The 20,839-nt window shown below is 44.7% G+C and overlaps 1 protein-coding gene across 3 annotated transcripts in view; it reads right to left on the reverse strand.

Annotated features, from left to right (window-relative positions):
* GRM7 (glutamate metabotropic receptor 7) overlaps positions 1-20,839 on the reverse strand; it is a 532,223-nt gene that overhangs the window by 177,917 nt on the left and 333,467 nt on the right. The window lies entirely within an intron of this gene.

Here is a 20,839-nt window from a genome sequence, read left to right on the forward strand (position 1 = left end):
TATACAAGAGGGCTAAGCAAAAGTAGTTAAGCAAAAGTTTCCTCCTGCTTCCTGAAGTAAATTTGCAATACATGCTTTGCAAATACTATTGTTAAATGCACTCAGAAAAAACAAAAGCTATTAGAGTATTTACAAATACCTATTACCTTATTGAAACGTCAACATCTCACAGGACGTGCCCATCTGAGACGCTGACTGCACAGTTGTTACTGCACAGTCATTAAGTACTTGCGTACACAAGTACTAAACAACTGCGCACTAATGCACAGTAGCATCCCCGAATGTCTTTTGGTGATGCTGACTGCGCAGTAGCTCACTGTTACTGTGCTTTGTGCCATGTGATACTACTGGGCTTAATAACGAGCTTTTGTGCTGTAGTAACGAGGTAGTGTGCAGTCCGCATCTCTTGTAGACGTGGCCACAGGTTAGTAAATACTCTGATAAGTAGCCTTCTTGAATTCAAAACTAAAAAGTATTATGACATCCCTGGACAATTTCAGAAGAATGAAGCCGAGAACCAAGCGACGAGCTCAAAGAAAGCAACACAGCTTTCCAGCTGCCAGACAATGAAAATACAGACAGAATTAAACAGAAGTCCAACTTCTACCATGATGTTGAATCTGTTGTTTTTTTCTATCACATGCCTGATTTGGGTTTTGTTTCCCCTCCCCCGACCTGATTTAGAGACCTTTCTGTGGTCATGTACCAATATTACTTCCTTTGCTGATGCAACAGCTGATGGTTCAGACATAAGCACAAACATGGCTGGAAGAGAATGCAGTCTTGTGTTTTAGGATTTTAAATGGAGTATCTAAGTAAAGCAGGAGAAGCAGGAAACACAATAGCAATTCTGGGATCAAGAATATGACTCACTTTCTAAACCTGCTTCTGCAAGGAGTTGACAAAATGTTTAATCTCACCTCCCACTAAGGTCTCAGTTGCTCACCACTGTGCTACCTATGAAAAAAGTAGGAAGGATTTGATTCTCCTATGAGTTGCATGCTGATTAGCATGCAAGGCACGAGGATAATAAACCTGGAACATAGAAGAGGGGAAAGGAAAACACTGCACTGGGAATACAAAGAGATATAGAAGGTCCCTTGTATGAGCAGCTCCAGAGATTGTTGATATGGAACGATGGTTTAAGGTCTGTCGATCTTTTTTGTCTTCATAATAGCAAGCTACCATGTCTTCCATAAAAGATGAACTGATTACATGATTTCTAAGCCATCTCTTTCTCAAGCCTTCTTTCTCAGTTTCAAATTTTTCTTATCCAATTTTTGGTTAATCCTGATCATACACTTCAGTGGGACACAACATGCAGCAATATAATACAGGATACCATTTTTACGGCAGGCCATTTTTTTTTGGCTTCTGGATAAATATCAAAACCTTATTTCACTTTTGCTTCAACTAGATTAATTTGGGACACTCTTGAGGGAGATTTAATTAATTTCTAAAGGGAACATCCAACAATAAGACTTCAAAAATAGTCAGATAATAGTAAGGTTATTAAATAATTTATTATCAATTATTAAAAGTTACTTAACTAAAAATTGCAGAACAATTATGATACTAAATAGTTATAGCTTCTGTAAACAAGCATTCAATAGTTTAAGTGCTGATAGAAACAGCACTTAAACTATTGAATGCTTGTTTACAGAAGCTAAATGCATTCTCTACATAGGTTTGTCAGTCCAGCAAACTGGTATTTTGGTAAAATATCATATCTAAATGCTTTAGAAAGGTGAGGGAATGAGGCTGGACAATTTTTTTTTTTTTTTAGCTGAATATATTCATTTTTGAAATGCTAGAAAAAGACCGAAGAGTAAATACTGCAGCTCAGTTAGTTCAAAATACAAGCCTCTTTGCAATATAATCCACATAACAACACAGTATCCCATAACAAAGCTGTGTAATAGAACTCACATGCCAAAATAATCCAAAATAAAAAGGGCCTACAAACTTGACATTGAAAGCCCTCACGCCACCTACCTGGAAAAGCTGAGGTGAACAGGCAAACTTTCAAATTACACTTGCAAGTCAACAAATGTCTTCACACCAAAGGAGGTAATTTCAATATAATGTGTGCTGCTTTCTGAATTGGAATAGGGTTAGGAGGTTCAGTTGGGGCAGTAATGTAAGTCAGGGAAATGGAGAATAAATAGCTTACCGAAGTCTACTCCCCCAAATTTGTGGCTTAATTATAACGACTGAATAAGCCTCTCCTCTAATCTGTTCTGCAGGCAACCTTCAACATCAGACTATATCTCCATGCTACTCTGATTCTAATAAGTAAAAAGGACTTCATATTCTGAGACAAATTTGGGAATCACAATGATTGTTGGTTGCATGCATGCCTTTTTGAGTGCTGAGTTTGTTCATTAATAGACAAGGGAAACGTACAGTATCTGACACAACAAACATCAAGAATCTAAGTCTCCTCTAACATTGGCATAAATCATGAATAATTCTATTGAAATAAATAGAAAACTGTTATAGTCATGCTCTAACTTTGCCTAATCAGATTAACTATCTCTAACCAGGCCCAAAGAACCCAGCTCAAACTCAGCTTTACAATATATTCATCACTGGAATGGCAAAAAAAAAAAAAAGACCTGTGCTATAATAGACCTTCACAGATCACTAATAAGATTAAAAATTAAGAAAATATAAAGACTATTATGGGATCAGTAGCACTGATTCTCTTTGGAACTACATTATTCTATAGTATGGTCATAAAGATGCTTCTGAGTGTCACTGTATATCATCATATTTAACTTACATCCTCTGGGTGAAACTCACCTCCCTATACCATAAGACATTGAAAGTGGATGCCTCGGGGCTGTGTGTACAGACTAACAATGCAAGAGAATGGAATCTCGTATGCCCCACAAACTCAATGCAGTAGAAAAGTCAAAAAACTCAAAGCAGTTGTAGATCTGAGGTGGGTGAAAACACAAGGGCTATCTATACACATGCTCAGGGTGTGTGTGGGGGGGGGGAGGGGGGGAGACGTTTATTAGAGTGGTTCCCGGACAGCTGCTCTAATTAAAAAAACTCACCTCTGTGCATTTCATAATGGCTGCGGGACGTTTTTTCTAAAGCTCATTCAATGAGGTTTAGATAAAGCCCCCCCCGAAGCCATTTTGAAACACACAAGGGCTTAATACACATGACAGTGAGGCGATGCTGGAGTTTGAATTAGAATGTGAAGAAGCACGTCTACAGGCACCCAAAATCTCCTTCATGGAGCACAAATTGTTACCAGTCTTTGTTCAAGCCTCTGATCTGGTGCGGCATGCACAAAGCTAGGCTTACATGAGCTCTGAAGGAGGTTTGACTTCAGCTCTTTGGGCCATATTTTTTTTCAGTTATGATTAAACTGCATCACATCAACTTCTACTCTTAGTCACATGTATAATAATTATAAATAGGAAAACCAGCTTACATACTTGCTCACAGTGACAGCCCATGGAATATCCAATGCATCCTGTAAAAACACTGGTAGAAGCCAAAAAGTGTCATAACCATTATATTGTTGGTTGTTAATGGACTCAATGAATGTATTTACGTGTTCATTAATGCACAGTAGTTACTGCGTATTTAGTTTAGTACTTGCTTAATGAGTAGGTCTATGGTCAGGGGCAGGGCAATGGGCAGCATGAAGGCAACCACCAGGACCATGACGGGGTCCAGCACCTGGCAGTCTTTCTCCATGGACTCTACTGCCCTGGCCACAAGCATACCCTGCTCCCACAAGGCTTCCACATGGTCCTGCTCCAGGGACAAGAATGCACCCCAAATTCCCTCTCCACCTGGTCTCACACATCCTCACGGGCAATGTCCTCTATCTGCCACATGTCCTGGTAGGTGATGTCCTCTGCTTGCCACCTGTCCTATCACATTATGTCCTCCACCCGCCACATCCATGCATCTACAAGCCAGTCCTCTGCAGCCATCACCAGCTGGTCCAGGAGGAGGCCCAGTCCTGGGTTCGCCTTCTGCAGAGCTGGCTTACTGGCAGGGCCCCAGCCATGGGCGAGGGTGACCTTGAGGCCACATCCTGGCTGGCAGCTGGAGCCTCTCCCTGAGTGCAGCTGCAGGGCCTGCAGAGCTATAAGAAAGAAGGTGTTTGAGAGTTTGCAACATTTCTGAGATAAGATGCTCTGTACCAGGGCCCCATGCACTTCTTGGCCTCAGATCAGGGGTTGTGTGTGCACAGGTGCCCGGGGACCATGGTAAGTCGGTTGGGCGGGCCTGGGCCCATGACACCACCAGCCAAGCCCCACATTCCTACTCACTCCCCAGGGGCCAGTGGGCCGCTGGGTGCTGGCCACAGGCAGCCTGCCTCCCCCACCTGCTTCCTAGACTGGGCCAAGCCAGGCTCCTGGCAGCACTCCCCGCCTTCTTCTCCTGAAGGCCAGCTTGTCTCCCATACTGCTGCCAAGCCCACAGCACCTGGGCTCAGGAGGCATGGGGCTTCTGAATGACTGGGACATGGAGCTGCCTGTGCCCCCACCCCTTACAGGGGACCTCTCTAGGGAGGTGCCCCTGGGCCAGCCACCCTCTGCCCCACCGCAGCCAGTCTACATGCTGGACATGCCTTTGCTGCATGTGACCTGGGTGTAGCATTAGGAGCTGTTTTTGTGGACTAAGGATTGCCTGACTCACTACAACCTGCTGCTGCTGCTGGCTATTGTGCCCTAGCTGCACCTGTGCATCTGGCACGAGACCTTGAGTTTCAACGGTGCAGAGGGTAAGCCTGTGATGCCCCATAAGCACCACCACCATCTGGGGTGCTACCTTTGGCTGCATTACACATCCCTGCCCCTCTACAGCCAAGGAGGACATCACTACAGGCATTGATGCATTACTTGGCATGCAAGGTCCATATCCACCTAGCTGCAAGGACACAGTCTGCTCAATAAAGTTTTGAACCATCTCCCACCTCCGTGTGCTGTGGAGGAGGAACCCACAGGCCAGGGGAGTGTGACCAGGCCGGATGGGGAGAGGGGGCAGGGGCCAGGTCCAGGGCCTGGAGTTAGGTGCCAGGGTGGGGAGGGCCCTCCTGCCTCCCCCAGTGCAGGGCTTACCATGTGGGCAGGACTGGTGTGCCTGATGGTTCCAGTTGGTCCCGGTTGGCAGTGATGGTGTACTGCTCCCAGAAGATTTGTCAGGTGGTAGCGCATGGCATATGGATGCCTAGGCAGCTCCCACCCCACAACCCACCCCTGCCCTGGGAAGGAGCTGGTGCTGCTGGTGGCCAGCAGTGACATAGCTGGGACTGGAGTCACCCAGTGTCTCAGGACAGGTGCTGGCCCAGGCTGTCTGAGCAGCTGGTGGACAGCTGAGGGTGGGGAGCTCAGTGGAATGGGCTGCTGGTGGCCAAAGGGGCCCTCCCTTGGTGACACATCACTGCGAGTGCCAGGCTGGAGCAGGGGCTCAGGCAGGCCATCTGTGCTGTGCAACATAGCATGGCTGTGGCTCGGGTCCTAGAGCAGGAGAATGTCAGTTAGCTGCTGCAGACATGGGATGGACTTAGAGGCACTCCCTGATAAATGGCTGAGGTTGGTGATTGTAACCAGCTGTGCCAGCAAGGCCTTGACCTTTGTGTCACTCTGCCTCACCAACTGGTTGTGCTTATACTCCGCACGTGGCCTGACAGCCCTTCATACACATGCACATTGGTGTGCCTGTCCCACGCAAACTACCACTGCAACTCCATCTCACCCCACAACACCATGATGTCACTAGTCTCTTCCATGGACCAGCTGGGGTTCCAGGTGGTGGCGTGTAGCATGGGTGATGACACCACTGGGCCTCCCACACCAGTTCTCTGGGCTTCTTTAGGGCTGTCCCTGTGCTGCTGGGACTGGACAGCTGCCTGCAGTGTCAAGTGCAGGAGCACGGCATGGGACTAGGAGCCATGTGGCAAAGCAATGCCTGCAGGGTCCAGGCAGGCTGCTGGGGGTTGGCTGTGGGCAGCTCGAGTTAGCCCTGGTGACCAGGAGCTGCCTTCAGCTGGGCCTGGGTGCTGGCAGGGCTGGCAACAGCCTGCAGCAACCTGTAGGCCTGGACAGTATGGCCCTAGAAGCTTTGTAGCACTGCAGTACCAGGCAGTGGCACCAGGGTACAGGCATGCTGCCATAGGTAGCCTGTGGCCTGTGCATGGGGAGCAGAGGCCAACAGTCACCTTAGGCTCCCTGCTCTTTTGCCTCAGGGCTCAAAATGCCTGCAGACTTTTAGGGGCCTGAGGCTGGAGCAGGAGAGGCTGCCAGCCCCAGGGCCCTGGGGTGAGTTTAGGTTGGCCCCCTAGTGGCAGGGCTGACTGGGAGCAAATTTACTACCAGTTGGTGCCTACACTTGCATTACTAAATAGTAACTGCTCACAAGCAAATCTGCTAATTATATTTGCATTAGCAAATTTACTCTTGAGTACTGAAGTTTACTGCTCAGTAAATGTGTGCACATGTAGATGTGTGTCACGGAGTCACGTAGGTGCCCCGTGACTGTAAGTGAGATTGGCAGAGCTGCCAATCACCAGGGCAGCTCAGGTGCCAGTTGCTGGGGCGACTAGGCGGGTCAGGTGGCCAGAAGGGGGCAGGGCCGGGCCTTTATAAACAGCTTAGGATGGAGCCTGACCAGCAGTTCCCTTCTGACTGTCGCAGGAGCAGGAGCTCTGCAGCTGAGCTGAGCTGAGCGGCCTGAGTTAGGAGTTGTAGCCTTACCACGCTGACTGGCTGCGATGATGCTGGGAACAAGAATGCCCTAAAGGGAGGTAGGCTTGAGAGCCTTGGTGAGGGGCTTGGAGTTTATGTTTATGAGGAGCATGGAGACTCTGTGTGGTTTATGTTACAGCTGGGTGGCTTGAGTTTTGGTTACAGTTAACCGGAGGACCGGGTGAGGCTGTAGGGGAGTGAGGAGGCCTCATGGGGGGCTCCCCAGCAGTTTGGGGGTTCCCAGTGCCCAGGAGGGGCAGGGTGCCAGTGGGGCACTATTGTTGGTGCCAGAGAGGCACGGTGTTTATGCTGGCGAGGCGTGGTGTTGTGCCGGAGAGGCTCGGGGTGCGGGGTCAGGGACCCCAGCCCATAAGGGTGGTGTTTGCCCAGTGGGGGCAACAGACCCAGCGAAGGGTCAAGGGGACAGGCAAGGCAGCGGCTGCCTGTGCCCCAGTGTGCGGAGCGCGGTAGTGGCCCCAGAGAGGGCAAAGCCCCAGAGCGGGGCAGAGAGAGAGTGCGTGCAAGGAACGCAGGCGTGGGCCCAGAAAGGGTGGGCAACGGCTGCGGAGAGCCCGGCCCAAGGGCGCCGGTAACAGGGCGGCAGTATCGAGCCCGGCCCAAGGGCGCCGGTAACAAGGGTGGCAGTGTCGAGTCAGGCCCAGGGGCACCGGTAGTAGCCAGACATCGGCAAGATAGGCCCAGGGGCGCCGGGAGCGGGCTGGTGGATAGGAGCCCGGCCCAGGGGCACCAGGTGGGCAAGGAGCCCAGGGTGCCCGAGAAGGAGAGAGCACCAGAGGGGCGAGGGACCGCACAACGTCCCACGGAACAGCTGCGAGGCTTGGGGCATGCTAAAGGGGAGGTTTGGAGGCATGCATACCCCTTAAGGGAGGGGCGCACTGAGGCATCCCATTTCGAGTAGGGGCAAGAACACATGCCGTTCACTAGGGGAATAAAGGCAGCCTCCCATTTAACCATTTAAGATCAAAGTTGTGGCAGGCGAGAACTTGAGGGTGCTGAGTACAACCTTGAGTGACGGTAGGGGGCGCTAGGGAGTTCACGGCTGCTCCTAGGCCCCGCTCCCTCACAATGTGCATGCTTATTGTGCAGTAAACTATGCTACTACTCAGTAAAAGATTTTGTGTACATGCACCCACAGCTACATTACATGCATGTACAACACAGAAAGAAAGAATACACTGAAGCGTGCTTTTGCTTTTAGCAGGACATTTGTTTGGAATTCACCAATATAAGCAATGCTACAAACTGCATTTTAGAAAGATGAAGTTGATGACCACAGGAAGTTTGTTAGAATTGGAATTTTTAAGGTTGGTTAAATTTTGAGTGCATCAACCTTGAGAGTGTTCTTTTAGGAATTCTAGACAAATATTTTAGTCTAAAGGAGGTTTATTTTCTAAAATAAATTGTCATAGATCATTAATCTATAATATAAGCTAAAGTACGTGGATATTATAAAGGAAATATTTTGTTTAAAAAGAGTTGCACATAGTCTACTTGCAAACCAAAGTGTTCTGTGTTTGTAATTCATTTGCTTTTGGACTAGTCCATCTCAAGTTCTTTTCCAGAAAAAAAAAAGACTTTTCATTTTCCTGTGGATTAATATAGACAGATTAGACCCCAGTGAGATAGCAGCAAAATAAGGTACAAAGCAATCTTGTTTCCACACCACAGAATTAAAGCCCAATGTTCTTGGGTCCTACTTTCAGTACTACCACTGACTTGTAGTACAGCTAAGTGGATGACACCTAAAATTTCAGAGCTGCATTAAAAACAAGTCAGTGGCATAATGCAATAAATTTGATCCACTGGGGGTGGTTGATCTAATAGAGGGCTATAATTATATTTACCTATATCACAGAATTATCACAGCAAATGCGTGAAAGTATAAATGATAGTGATCTGTAGATTCTTAAACAGTAGTATTATTGGTAAACAAAAGAAGAAAAATAAATTAAGAAATATCACATTTCTAGTGTATATACTTCATTTGAAAATGAAATTTACACAGAGAAGGAATTAGTAGATTCAATGGAAAGAATTATTTTTTCTTTTTAAAAATATGATTGTATTTTTAGCTTACTTTGTTATTTCAAGACCCTCTTTGAAAGTTTATTTTTTCTATTGTTTTCCTATTTGAAACTCCCACTTCAGTTGCTTTGTTTACATGAGAGTTTTGCACCAATAACATGTTGCTTATCTGTTCTTATAATTAACAAATGGTTCCAGCACAAATGTGGGCACTGGCTCTCATAAAAAATAGTTCTTGAGAAGCCAGTGGATGGAACCTGAGACTCTAGATAAACTTAATGAGGCCTTATATGAAGAATGGATATCCTAGTTTAATGATTACCAGTTTGGAAGTAAATTCAAAATGAGATATTAAGAACTCTACAGATTTATGTGAATGCACAGTATTATGACAGTTCTAATGCAGATCAAATCTTGCCATAATGTAGCCTTTTTACTGATTAGTTAATTTTTTATCCCAAAATAGTATACTTTAGCAAGGACTATTTAGACAATTGACTCTAGAGCAAAAGAATTATTCAAACACACACAAACCCCTCCCCCCCCCCCAAAAGACCAAAATGTCTGACTGCAAGTAAAACCCAGAAATACAGCTCAGTCATATACTAACTAAGAAGTGCAACACCTTACACAGCATCCTCAACTATCAACAACTGTATAATTAGAATGACAGCAGGGAGAGGGAGGGTTGCTATTAATAAAGTTATGCAACACTTCACACTGTAAAACCCTGTTTTCAGGTGCTTTTAACTTAATGGAAGTTTAGCCATTTGGACTGAAACATTTTGTGTTTGGTACCTGCCTCCAGCTAAAACTTTCTAGAGAATTTCAGCCAAGCAAATCAACTATTTGCAAGAATGCAACTGGGAACAGATGTTTTTGTTCATACTAAAACTGAAACTCTTTGGGTACTTCCAGATGAGTGCAGTCAAGTGTACAGTCCAGTGTTCTCCATGATGCAAGGGTGCACTGCCCAAGAATGTGCTGTGCCAGATTTATTTCTGCAGGTTTTTTAACCTCTGGATATCCGGGAGGGGAAAGCGAACGTGAAAAAAAACAAAAACAAAACCAAACCTGAGCAATGGATGCTGTTGAAAAGTCAAGCGGGCCTGCCCAGAGCCATGCTCTGCTGACAGCCAGGCTCCACATGGAAGAATCACTGTGGCTGCAGCCCCAGGAGGCCCCCAGGATCCCAACTAAGGCTGCTGGAACCAGCAGAGTGCTGGCCCCAACCTCACCTACCCCACCCAGGGTAACTTGCCATGTGCAACCTCACCTACCGCACCCAGGGTAACTGCCATGTCTCACACTTCCCCTGTTATAAGCAAATCACTGCAACCCCCTCTGAGGAAGCTGTCTCATCCCACAGTAGTGCTGTTTTCAGTAGCAGGCACGAAACTGTTATTGCCATAAGTTCCTCCATTAGCTCCAGTGATAGATCTAAAGCTTTCAACCCTACCAACGAACTATGTGACTGATAATATGATCTGACATAATGGATGAAGCTCTTGCCTTTCTGTTGTTTTTTTTAAACCAACTAGACTTTACATGCACACAAAAGCCCACATAAAAGAATATTCTCGAGGTTGCCAAGTGAAGCACTGCACTGTCAGCAATATCAGATAGAAGGCTGTATCACCTTTTTTTTTGCCTTTTCTTTGCTTTTACTTTACGTCCCTTATTTCATTTATGCAGCATGATATTCACTTTACTTGCAGGGTGACATTCAAATTTTCCCCAAGGGCTTCTCTCTCATTTGGTGCATGGAATGAGCCTGTTCTGAAGATGGACCTGGATCATGTGGTAAAGGAATCCGTTATCTGGAAGAAACCACTTAATTTGTTGCAGAACTTGGAATTAGTGAAGACAAAAAACGACCCAGAAAAAGAAATAATGCCCCTGAGCTAAATCCAGTTGAATGCTATTTAGGGTGCCCACAGACACACAGGGAGGCTGATCTAACCTCCTGTAATTACAGTGTGCCAGAGCAAACTCAATTAATCAAGTCTGCTGGCAGTGGTGGTGTCTAGCGGGTGCATGTGCCAGTGAATCCTGACTAGCCACGCTTACTGCTTAGGCGATGGGCAGGGCGACAGGTGGGAGCACCAGTGCCCCCCCCCGCAAGCACCAGCCGATCGCCGCAGCCCCTCCCAGAGGAGGCCGCAGCCACTCCTGGAAGCGGCTGCAGCAATTGGCCGTTGCAGGATCAGGCAGTAAGATCAGTTATGGGGGACTCCCCCCCCAGTTGACAGGACTGGTCTCAGGTGGGGCATGTGGCCTCCCCAAGGCAGTACCAGTCAGCATGCTAATTAGCCTCTGTGTCTCATACATCAGCATCCCTATGGGCCAAAGCAAACACACTGATGGGAAGAAACCAAATCCAGGTGGACCTAGACAAGTTAGAGAAGTGGGCAGAGAACAACAGCATGCAGTTCCACAAGGAAAAGTGCAAGGTGCTGCACCTATGGAGAAGGAATCACCAGCATAGCAGCAGAAAGAGATCTTGGAGTCGTTGTTGACTCCAAGATGAATATGAGTCAATGTGATAAAGTAATTAGCAGAACTAACCACACTTTGTCATGCTTTAGCTTTAGTAGGTACATCATGAATAGGTCCAGGGAAGTGATGCTCCCCCTCTATGTCGCACTGGTCAGGCCACAGCTGGAGTACTGCATCCAGTTCTGGGTGCCCCACTTCAAGAAGGATGTGGACAACCTTAAGAGGGTTCAGAGGAGGGCTACTTGTATGATTAGAGGCCTGCAGAGAAGTCCTTGTGAGGAAAGGCTGAGGGACCTGGACCCTTTCAGCCTCCGCAAGAGAAGGTTGAGGGGGGTCTTGTGGCAGTATACAAATTTACCAGGGGGGGAAGCAGGGAATATGAGACACTCTGTTTATCAGAGCACCCCTTGCAATAACCAAAAACAACGGCCACAAGCTGATGGACAGTAGATCTAGGCTGGACATCAAAAATAACTTCTTCATGGTTATGGTTGCTGGAATCTGGAATGGACTTTCAAGGGAGGTGGTGCTCTCCCCTACCTTGGGGGTCTTTAAAAGAAGGCTAGATAGGCATCTGGCTGGGGTCATCTGACCCAGCACTCTTTCCTGCCACTGGCAGGGGGTCAGACTTGATGATCCATTGAGGTCCCTTCCGACCCTAGCATCTATGAATCCCTGCACTTCAAAATGGCAGTGGGGTACTTTAACTAAAGCACATTCAATTACTTTAAAATGCCCCCACTGCCATTTGGAAATGTGGGGACATAGATACACAAGATGCTGTGGGTGCTTTATTTAGAGCAGCTCCATTAAAGCGCTCCCCACTCCCCCCCTGCAGAGCATGTGTTTAGAGACTGAGATCCTCTTCTTACGTGATACTCTACTGCACTTAAAATCACTTGCATCAAACTTCTTTGAGGCAGGTCACTCATCATGGGTTCTCATTTTCTGTTTACCCAGTTTCTTATCTTGGGATTATATCTGCAGAAGTGTAAATGCTCCCAGTTATACTACAAGTGAAGTAAGATGAAGCCTAAGGCTTTCTGAACAATCAGGCCCTCAAAAAGGTAGCTAAAATTAGTTAATTTAAAAGAATACATTTACCTGTACCTCACTTCTTCTTTTGGTAACTAGGGATATTCCTCTCCCCTTACCACACAGGGTTCTTGTGGAGATAAATTCATTAATATTTGTGGATAAATGAAATAGAAAGATACTAAGCTACAAAGAAAAGCCCAGAGGGAAATATGTCTGTTTTCAGAGCAGGGATTAAATAAAATGTACTATAAAGCTCAGGGTGCCACACTGAATGACAAAGAATGAATCAAAATGGCTGTTTGCTAGTACTATGAATCCCGTGCACCAAACATGACATTAAACTTGTAGTATTAACATTGCATCTAATCAAGCAATTAAAGATGGTATCATAATGCAGACATATAAAGTAGATGAATTCAAGCTGCTGAAGCAGCTCTGGTGTTTCCTAACTTTTGAACGCTTCACTTGTAAACTTAATAATGTTCTTTTAGTTTGCATACATGTATGTGTGATTACTAATAATATTACTTGATATTATTGTAAGCTCTATGAGGAAGTAATCTTTTGTACAGCACCCAGTACAATAACACCCACGTCCATCACTGGGGATCCCTCTCGCTACCGTAACAAACATAAGCCCGGAGGAGTTTATAATCAAAGCTCTGATCTCGCTATCAGATTCAGGTTGTCCCTAGCATGAAGCAAAATGCAGAACCTAGCCCTACAAGACAAAAACACAAGGGGTAGAAAAAGCTGGGAAGCCAGGGGAGGAACAACTTATGGTAAACTAGTTATTTCTTTCTCTCAGGATACAAGATGTAACTGAGAAATAAATATCACACCTTGGTCTGCCCTTTAACCTCACTTGACACTTGCAGAGAAACCAAATAAAACAGATGTCATTCTTTCACTCTGTGCAGTGAAATTATTATGTGCTGTATTCTCACTCTACCACCCCAAAATGCAGACACACAGAGCTTCATTTCAGAGTCTGGATAAGAAAAAGCAAACAACAATCTTCATAGAAAGTTCTAGCCAAAAGCTTTCTTGCTCCCTTTAAAGTCATCTATCACAGAACACATACTGGGCCAAAATCTGCCCTGAGATATGCACATGTAACTCCTGCTGTGTTCAGTGGAACTTCTGAAAGTGCATCCAAGCAGAGAATTTGACCCATTATGAGTAATTCTCCAAATTGTACACAGGAACCATAATCAACAGCCTCAGCTCAGCACTCTATTAACTGTTTCTTGACTCAAAGATTAACTGTTTCTTGACTCAAAGATCTCCACCGATCAATATAATTCTGTTTACGCATCAGTTTTTAAAGAGGATATAATCATAGCTACCCTTCCAGTAGAAGACCCTAGATAGTGGATATGCCTATCAGATAAGCTTATAAAAGAGCTTTGATTGTAATACCACCATTTAAAAAGCTTTTAAAATGCTTTTATTTTGTGAATCAGTTCTACATCCTTTTTTATATGCTTCAGATGATTTTTTATATCAAATGTATGAGCTAAACTAGTTCAGTTGTTTTCCGTGACAAATTAATGAAAAAAACCCAAACAAACTTATACCGTCTCCACTCGATGGGGTACTTTATGATTTGGAATGGAACTAGTGACAGTCTTGTTCCAGAGAAAAATCAGCGTTGAAATGATCTACCAATTCAAATAAAAAATAACACACCACAAAGTTCTTTCTCCCTTACTCCAACCCCTAGCCTACAGAAGTCAATGGGAGATTTTCCACTGATTGGAATAGGCTTTGGGACAGCTCTTGAAGGTGCACATAGAGCTTCACTAGGAAGTCAACAAAATCATTGTCACTGACTTCTAATGAATCATATAGTTCACAATCAGGAGATTTATCATTACCTCTCTTTCAGTGGCATGGGGGAAACAACTGATATACAGGAATACATAATGACTTGCCACACGGATAATTTGAAACTGGATTAAAAAAATATCAACTATATTTTGGCCAAAACTTTAGGTTATTTGACAGTTCACTGCAGACGGCATGAAATAAAATTTATCTTTTTAGCTGTCCTTCAATGAGCCATTGAGACGATCTAAATTTATCTCTTCAAGTCTTCAGACAAATCTTCAAATTTAATTCTTTTTTTATGCACAATGTCTACACAAGACACTACAGCACAGGAGCAACGAGCTACTGCCTGGTAGCTCATTGCTACCACACGGTAGGACTGCCAGGCACTAACTGCAATGACACTACTGCACAGTAGTAACGAGCTACTGACCAAACAGCTTGTTGCAAAACACTGTGCGGCAATGGTACTGGGCAGTAACACCAGTTACTGCACAGTGCAGTTATACAAGTACTAAATGACTGCGGAATAACAACTGCGCAATCCACTACAAGTGTAGATGTGGCCAGCGATACTAATTTTTCCCACATTTATAAATCACAGCTATAGAGACAAAGATATTTGCTTCACTTCACAATTGACACACAGAAAACTGACTGACTAGTATAATGCTTATTCTTTGTGTGTCCTTGGACTAGTCTCTCCAACATTTTTTCCCCCACCTCAAGATGTAGGGAAGGGGGAGAGATATTACATGTTTCTAAATTATTTGAAAAACTGTATGTGATCACATACCAAGTACATAAGGGCGAGTGAATCAAGAGTCAGAATCAAGCCAGACACCTTTAATCTGGGCATTTTATTACTTTGAGGTGCTTACTGTGCAACCTCAATTTTGTGAAATATAGGCCCATTTAATTACTTACACAGGGATTCAAAATCACGGTGAAAAATAAACCCATTTTAAAATGAAAGGATTAACTGATATTCAGAATTATGATGCTTACAGCATAATTATAAAGCAGCATCCACAGAGGTATGCAGAATGTTTGGAATATTCTATATATAGAGAAAGAGAGAGAGAGAATATACACAGGGCTTCCTCTGCCTGCCTGTGTTTCTGTCTGCCCATAATGCTCTTCGTCAACTCCACCTGTGCTGCCAAGAGGGTGGCTATTGGCTGCATGGGTCTGGGTGGGTGCAGGGCGCGGGGAGCCGAACGGGGCAGGGGTCATGGAGGTGGTGCCCCCCTGCCCCCCCCCCCGGCTGCTTGCCCCAACACCCGCCTATGCCTGGCAGGGTGAGTTGCCCAATGTGCATATGGACCCCACAGCTTTTATTACCAACAGCTGGCAGGGAGGGGGAGGCAGCAGGGAAGGAGGGAGAGAGGAAAGTGGGAAGGGAGGCATGGAGGCAGGGGGAGGCCATGCTGCTCAGGGAAGGAGAAGGAGGCGGGCAGGGGGAGGGAGCCTCCTTGCTGGAGGACGGATGGATGGCAGAGAGAGTGTTTACATGGCTGCACCTCTGCCCTCCACCACCCCCACTTGCCCATCGGGGATGCCCATGTAAACGCTCATTTGAAATCTGTCATTCTTGACTGGCAATTAGCTAGTGTATTCATAATCAATGAATCACAAGTTGCCTTATTGATTTTGAAGGTTTATGGAAGTAAATTTGCAACTTTCTTATAGAAACTTTAAAAAGCAGCCTTTTACTTGAAGTAAATGGGCGCTTCCTTGTTAGTTCAAAGGGCACTGAATCATGATCTAAATAAGATTATCGTTTTTTAAGTTATAGGAATCTAGGATAAAGGGACAATAAGTTTTATCTGGTTAAGGAGCCTCTAAAACCTGCTGTTTCTGGAGAGTTGTAGATGTATGATGGAGGCCCCAACTTCAACCAAGTCCCAATTTCATCACAGATTAAACAACTAAAGACAAGTTAGATGCCACTGAAGAATCTATGGCTGCCTATACATGTGCTGATTCTCATTCTAAAAAGACCATGATGGTGCAGACTGGATTAATTGACTCTGCTACATGTTCTAATTAGAATGCTCCAGTGTGGCCTCACTGTCACGTGTATATGCCTGTGCATGTTTAAAAATGGCTGTGGGGGCACTTTATATAAATCTTGTCACATGAGGTTTAGACAAAGTGTCCCATGACCATTGTTAAAGATGTGGGGGCTTACTACACCTGAAGGTGAGCATTTGAATTAGAAGGGTTCTCTGGGAACCCCTCTAGTTAAAATGTGTCCCCCAACCCTAAGCACATGTATAGGCAGCCAATAAGATTGTCATGCCTTCTCTATAGATTAAAATATTTCATATAAATAAAATATAGCATTTCCTCTGGGCTCTTGGCACCTGAAATTTTTATTTGTAGAAAGGTATCATCCCAAAACTTGAGAAACTCCCAAGACAGAGATACCCTCTACATTTACAGCCCTCACACAAGTTCAGTAGGAATCAGTTGAAATTTAGCCCCTGTTACTGACATGATTTATCTGGCAATGTTAACAGTTCAAGTCGTCAGACACCCTGAAGTCCAATAGCTATTCATCCTAATGAATATCATAAAGCTGTACTCATAAAATGTGGATCAAGCATACTATGGCTCCTGGCATTTGTAAAAAGCTGTTCCAGATATTGGCCATATGTCATAAAGTTGCTTTTGAAACATCTCAGATAATTTCATTTTTTTTTTTCTGAGATGGGCTATTCCAATAACATTTTGCAAACTTAAGTTTTCTTTCGACAGTAAATTATATCTCCCCATTCTATTAATGCACCAGATCACTTTATGTAGTTCAATTTATAACTAATATTTTGATCCCCTTAGGCTGTGTTATTTGCTACATCTTTTGTTTATTATTATATCTCTCTCCCTGCCACTAAGCTGCAGAGCACAACACACTTAAATTGATGACTCAATATTGCTATTAGCTCCCTTAGTAAAAAAGCCAGGTGGTGATCTAGGTTCAAAGTAAGCCATAGATCCTTAATTGACCCTCCAAAGATGTTCATAGAGTCACACATGTTAGGGCTGGAAGGGACCTCACAGGACCATTGGGTCAAGCCCCCACGCCCTGCACTTGGGCAGAAAAGACTGTTGGGGTCAGCAAAGTGGGTGTCAAGTCATTTTTTAAAGATCTTCAGGGTAGGTGCTTGTACCACCTCTGGGGGGAGTCTGTTCCAGACCCTAGACCCTCAAATTGTAAAGAAATTTCTCCTTATGTCCAACCTGAAGTAATCTTCAAGCAGTTTGCATCCATTGTTTCTTGTCTTCACCTGGGGTGCCCCAGTGAACAGGTGCTCCACCATACCCTGATGTATGTCCCTTATATACTTATCGGCTGCCACCAAGTCCCCTCTAAGTCTTCTCTTCTCCAGGCTGAACAGTTCCATGTCTTTCAGCCTCTCCATGTATGACCTGCTCTCCAGACCTCTAATCATGTGTGTGGCCCTCCTTTGGACTCTCTCAAGCTTCTCCACATCCTTCCTGAAGCATGGTTCCCAGAACTGGATGCAGAGCTCCAGCTAAGGTCTCACCAAGGCCAAGTAGACTGGGAGGATGACAACCTTAGTCTTGCTTGACATGCATTGGTAAATGCATACCAGTGTTTTATTCGCTCTGCCAGCTACAGCATTGCATTGGTGGCTCATGTTCATTCTGTGGTCTATCATGACCCTTAAGTCTCTTTCACTTGTGGTGCTGGCAAGTGTAGCACTGCTGAGCCTGTAAATGTGATATCCCGTAAAAGTAAAGATGGCCATGAACAAAAACTCAGGGTCTAAGAAGTTTTGGGAAGGTTTGGATGTCCAACATCTGTGCAGAGGATGTTTGAACCAAAACTTCAGAGCAGAACACCCCCATGTCATGAAGAAAAATTCAGATAAAAGCAGACCTTACCATTGCGGATTGGGCCATTTTCAAAAAAACAAAAATATACTCATATAACGCTACCCATGGTAACAGCTGTACCTGCAACCTAGAAAAAACCCAACTATACAAAAGAGGTTCTATTCCCCACACAATATTAAAATAATGCAAAAATGCATAGTTTATGTTCAGGTAAAACAATGACAATCTATGACAAAGACCTAAAATTGGGGGGGGGAGGGATGGGGGAGACACAAGACTTAATTATGAAATAACTCTTTTTAAAACTGCCGCTACAATATACTTGATTATTGTTATAAGTGCTTTTTTTTTCCTCCATAGAAGTAAGAAAGCTATACTTAGTGCGGAATATAGATAGCCTTGGGCCTGAAATGAGTGATGTTCCTTGAAATGAGCTAAATTTGAGAGGCACTGCAAGGATGAAACTTGTCTGTGTGTCAGTCAAGGCAATCTCAGGGGCTGGTTCAGGATTGTTGATTTTTACTTTAAAAGGAGCCAAGAACCATCCTAAAATGAGGCCCCTTATAGTTCAGATGCACTGTTCTCCTCTTCTGCTTTGCCTCCTAAACAACACAAGTAATTTAATCCCTCTATCCCCCATATATGCAGTTCTCCCACAGGTCAACCATGGGTGATAAACAGTAATCAGCACATTACCTGCTAATTTAGCAGCATTCCCTGCTAAAAAAGAGAAGAGCTGCACATTTATTTTTATCTGATTTTATTTCAGACCTCCAAATTGGTGAACCTAATAGAGAGACAGGTTTGCAAGCATGATTCACAGCATATACGGAACATGATGAAAAGCAAGGTTCTAGTGCTTCTACTGCTATTCATTTGGCTATCTTCTTATAGTGTAAGAAATACAGCATAGCTGTAAAATAAAAATTAACCTGGGAAAACTTAAGGCTAGGACAACACATTGATAGTGTAAGTTAAGAATATATAATTCACCTCGCTCATGCTGATTTTAGGTAGCACTGGAAATCTCAATGAAAGGTTTGTAGTTATTTACTCAATAGCATCTTCAGGAGGAAGACCCAGTAAATTCCAGTAGGGATTTGGCAGGGTGTTAATTTTTACTTCAAGAGGAGCCAGGAACCATCTTAAAACCCCAGCCCTTACTGTTCAGATGCACAGTACTCTTCTCCTGCTTTGCCGCCCAAATAACATAAATAATTTAATCCCTCTATCCCCCCTATATGCAGTTTGGGAAGGACAGTTTTGTGTGCAGTTTTATTCTCTAAATTAAGGTGTGACAATGAATTCTTTGCTAACGTAAGAAGACAATTCTGACCTGTCACTACCCTTCCCAATTTACAGACATGAGATTCTGGTAATGCCACTAATCTAGCACTTTGTACTTCTAAAGTCATTTTATATATATATCGCCCAGAACCCAAGGTCTTTGATCCAAAGGAATGCTCCACACAAGTCCAATAATAAACCTGCACACTCAAATAGCATCCCAGCTACCGAGGCCTTTCTTTACTTCCACTGTCTTTTGATTTTAGATTTTCACATCAGCACATGCTGTGCTTGGAACTGCAGGAAAAAGACGCAGGCATAGAAATGGTTGCTTGAGCTGCTGAGCAGAATCTTACTGGAATAAGACTGAAAGACCCAACGTCCCACTGAAAAGTTTAGTTACATCTCCCTACATCCTAGTCCATGCAATTCACTCACTTCTTTCTCTGCTCAGATCTGCTTTTCTATCCTTAGCTATATTCTTATGAGCTAGAATTGTCCTGCTAGCTTGCAAAAAACCCCCATCCTTCTCAGCTCCTACAATAGACCAGTTTGGAAGTGCACATTCCACTTTAAGCTGCATGTAGAATATGTAGATAGCTGTACTCAAGAGTAACAAAATAAGGTTATATGACGGGGTATGTCTTATTTGTACCCAAAGGGCATGTCCACACATGCAGGCAAGTGCACTTGCAGCAGCTCAGATAGGAGCGGCACAAATTTGAGCCAGGGATTTTTGCCTCAGAGCATGTGCCTGGACATGTACTTTGGTGTGGGGCAAGTTGTGCCACCTGGGGCAAAATAACCCTGCCTGGTTGCTCCCAGATCTGCAGCCACGGGGAGTTAGAGCCTGGAGCCAGCACCTGTGCTGGCTGCAGCAGTATAAAAACCCGCCCTGTGCTTGTCGCAGCAGTATAAAAAGCTGCCCTGACAAGTAGCTCAGAGCTACTTGCTCTCAGGAACTTCTGGGGCCCAGCCAATTGGTATCTGCGGACCCCTTGTGCCAGCTGGACTATGTAAGCAGCCCTAACAGAGTTCCCTGCACCCTGTACCCATTGCAGCAGTCTGGCAGTGGGGGCTACTGCCTGGCTATGACCTGCTGCCACCCGCGACAGGCTGTGGCCCCAAGGCTACACTCCTGCCAGACCCAGATGGGGATTGCATGGGCACAGCAGAGGCATCTGCACCTCTGGGCCAGCTGCCAGTGACTGCACAGTTAGCCTTTGTGCAGCACTGCTGCCATGTGTGCCACTGCCCTGCCATCTGGGCAGCTATCACCCAGAAGATATTCTCAGTGTTGTGGCCTGCTTTGAACTGTCAAAGCATGTTCTCCTGGCTCAAGTGCGTCCTGCCACTTGTTTCATTAGCAGGAATTCTGGTGTTCCCTATTTAAAAACTGCAAAATCTCTGATTAAAAAAGCCTAAATTCACTTTTTAAAATACCCTAAAAACCATGTTCTTTCACAATTAAAACAAAAGACCACTATATATACACATAGATATATACATATACATAGATATATATACACACACACACATAGATTTAT

The sequence above is a fragment of the Crocodylus porosus genome, unplaced genomic scaffold (assembly GCF_001723895.1).
Source record: "Crocodylus porosus isolate Cpor-Errol unplaced genomic scaffold, CroPor_comp1, whole genome shotgun sequence".
In the NCBI taxonomy this organism is placed as follows: domain Eukaryota; kingdom Metazoa; phylum Chordata; order Crocodylia; family Crocodylidae; genus Crocodylus; species Crocodylus porosus.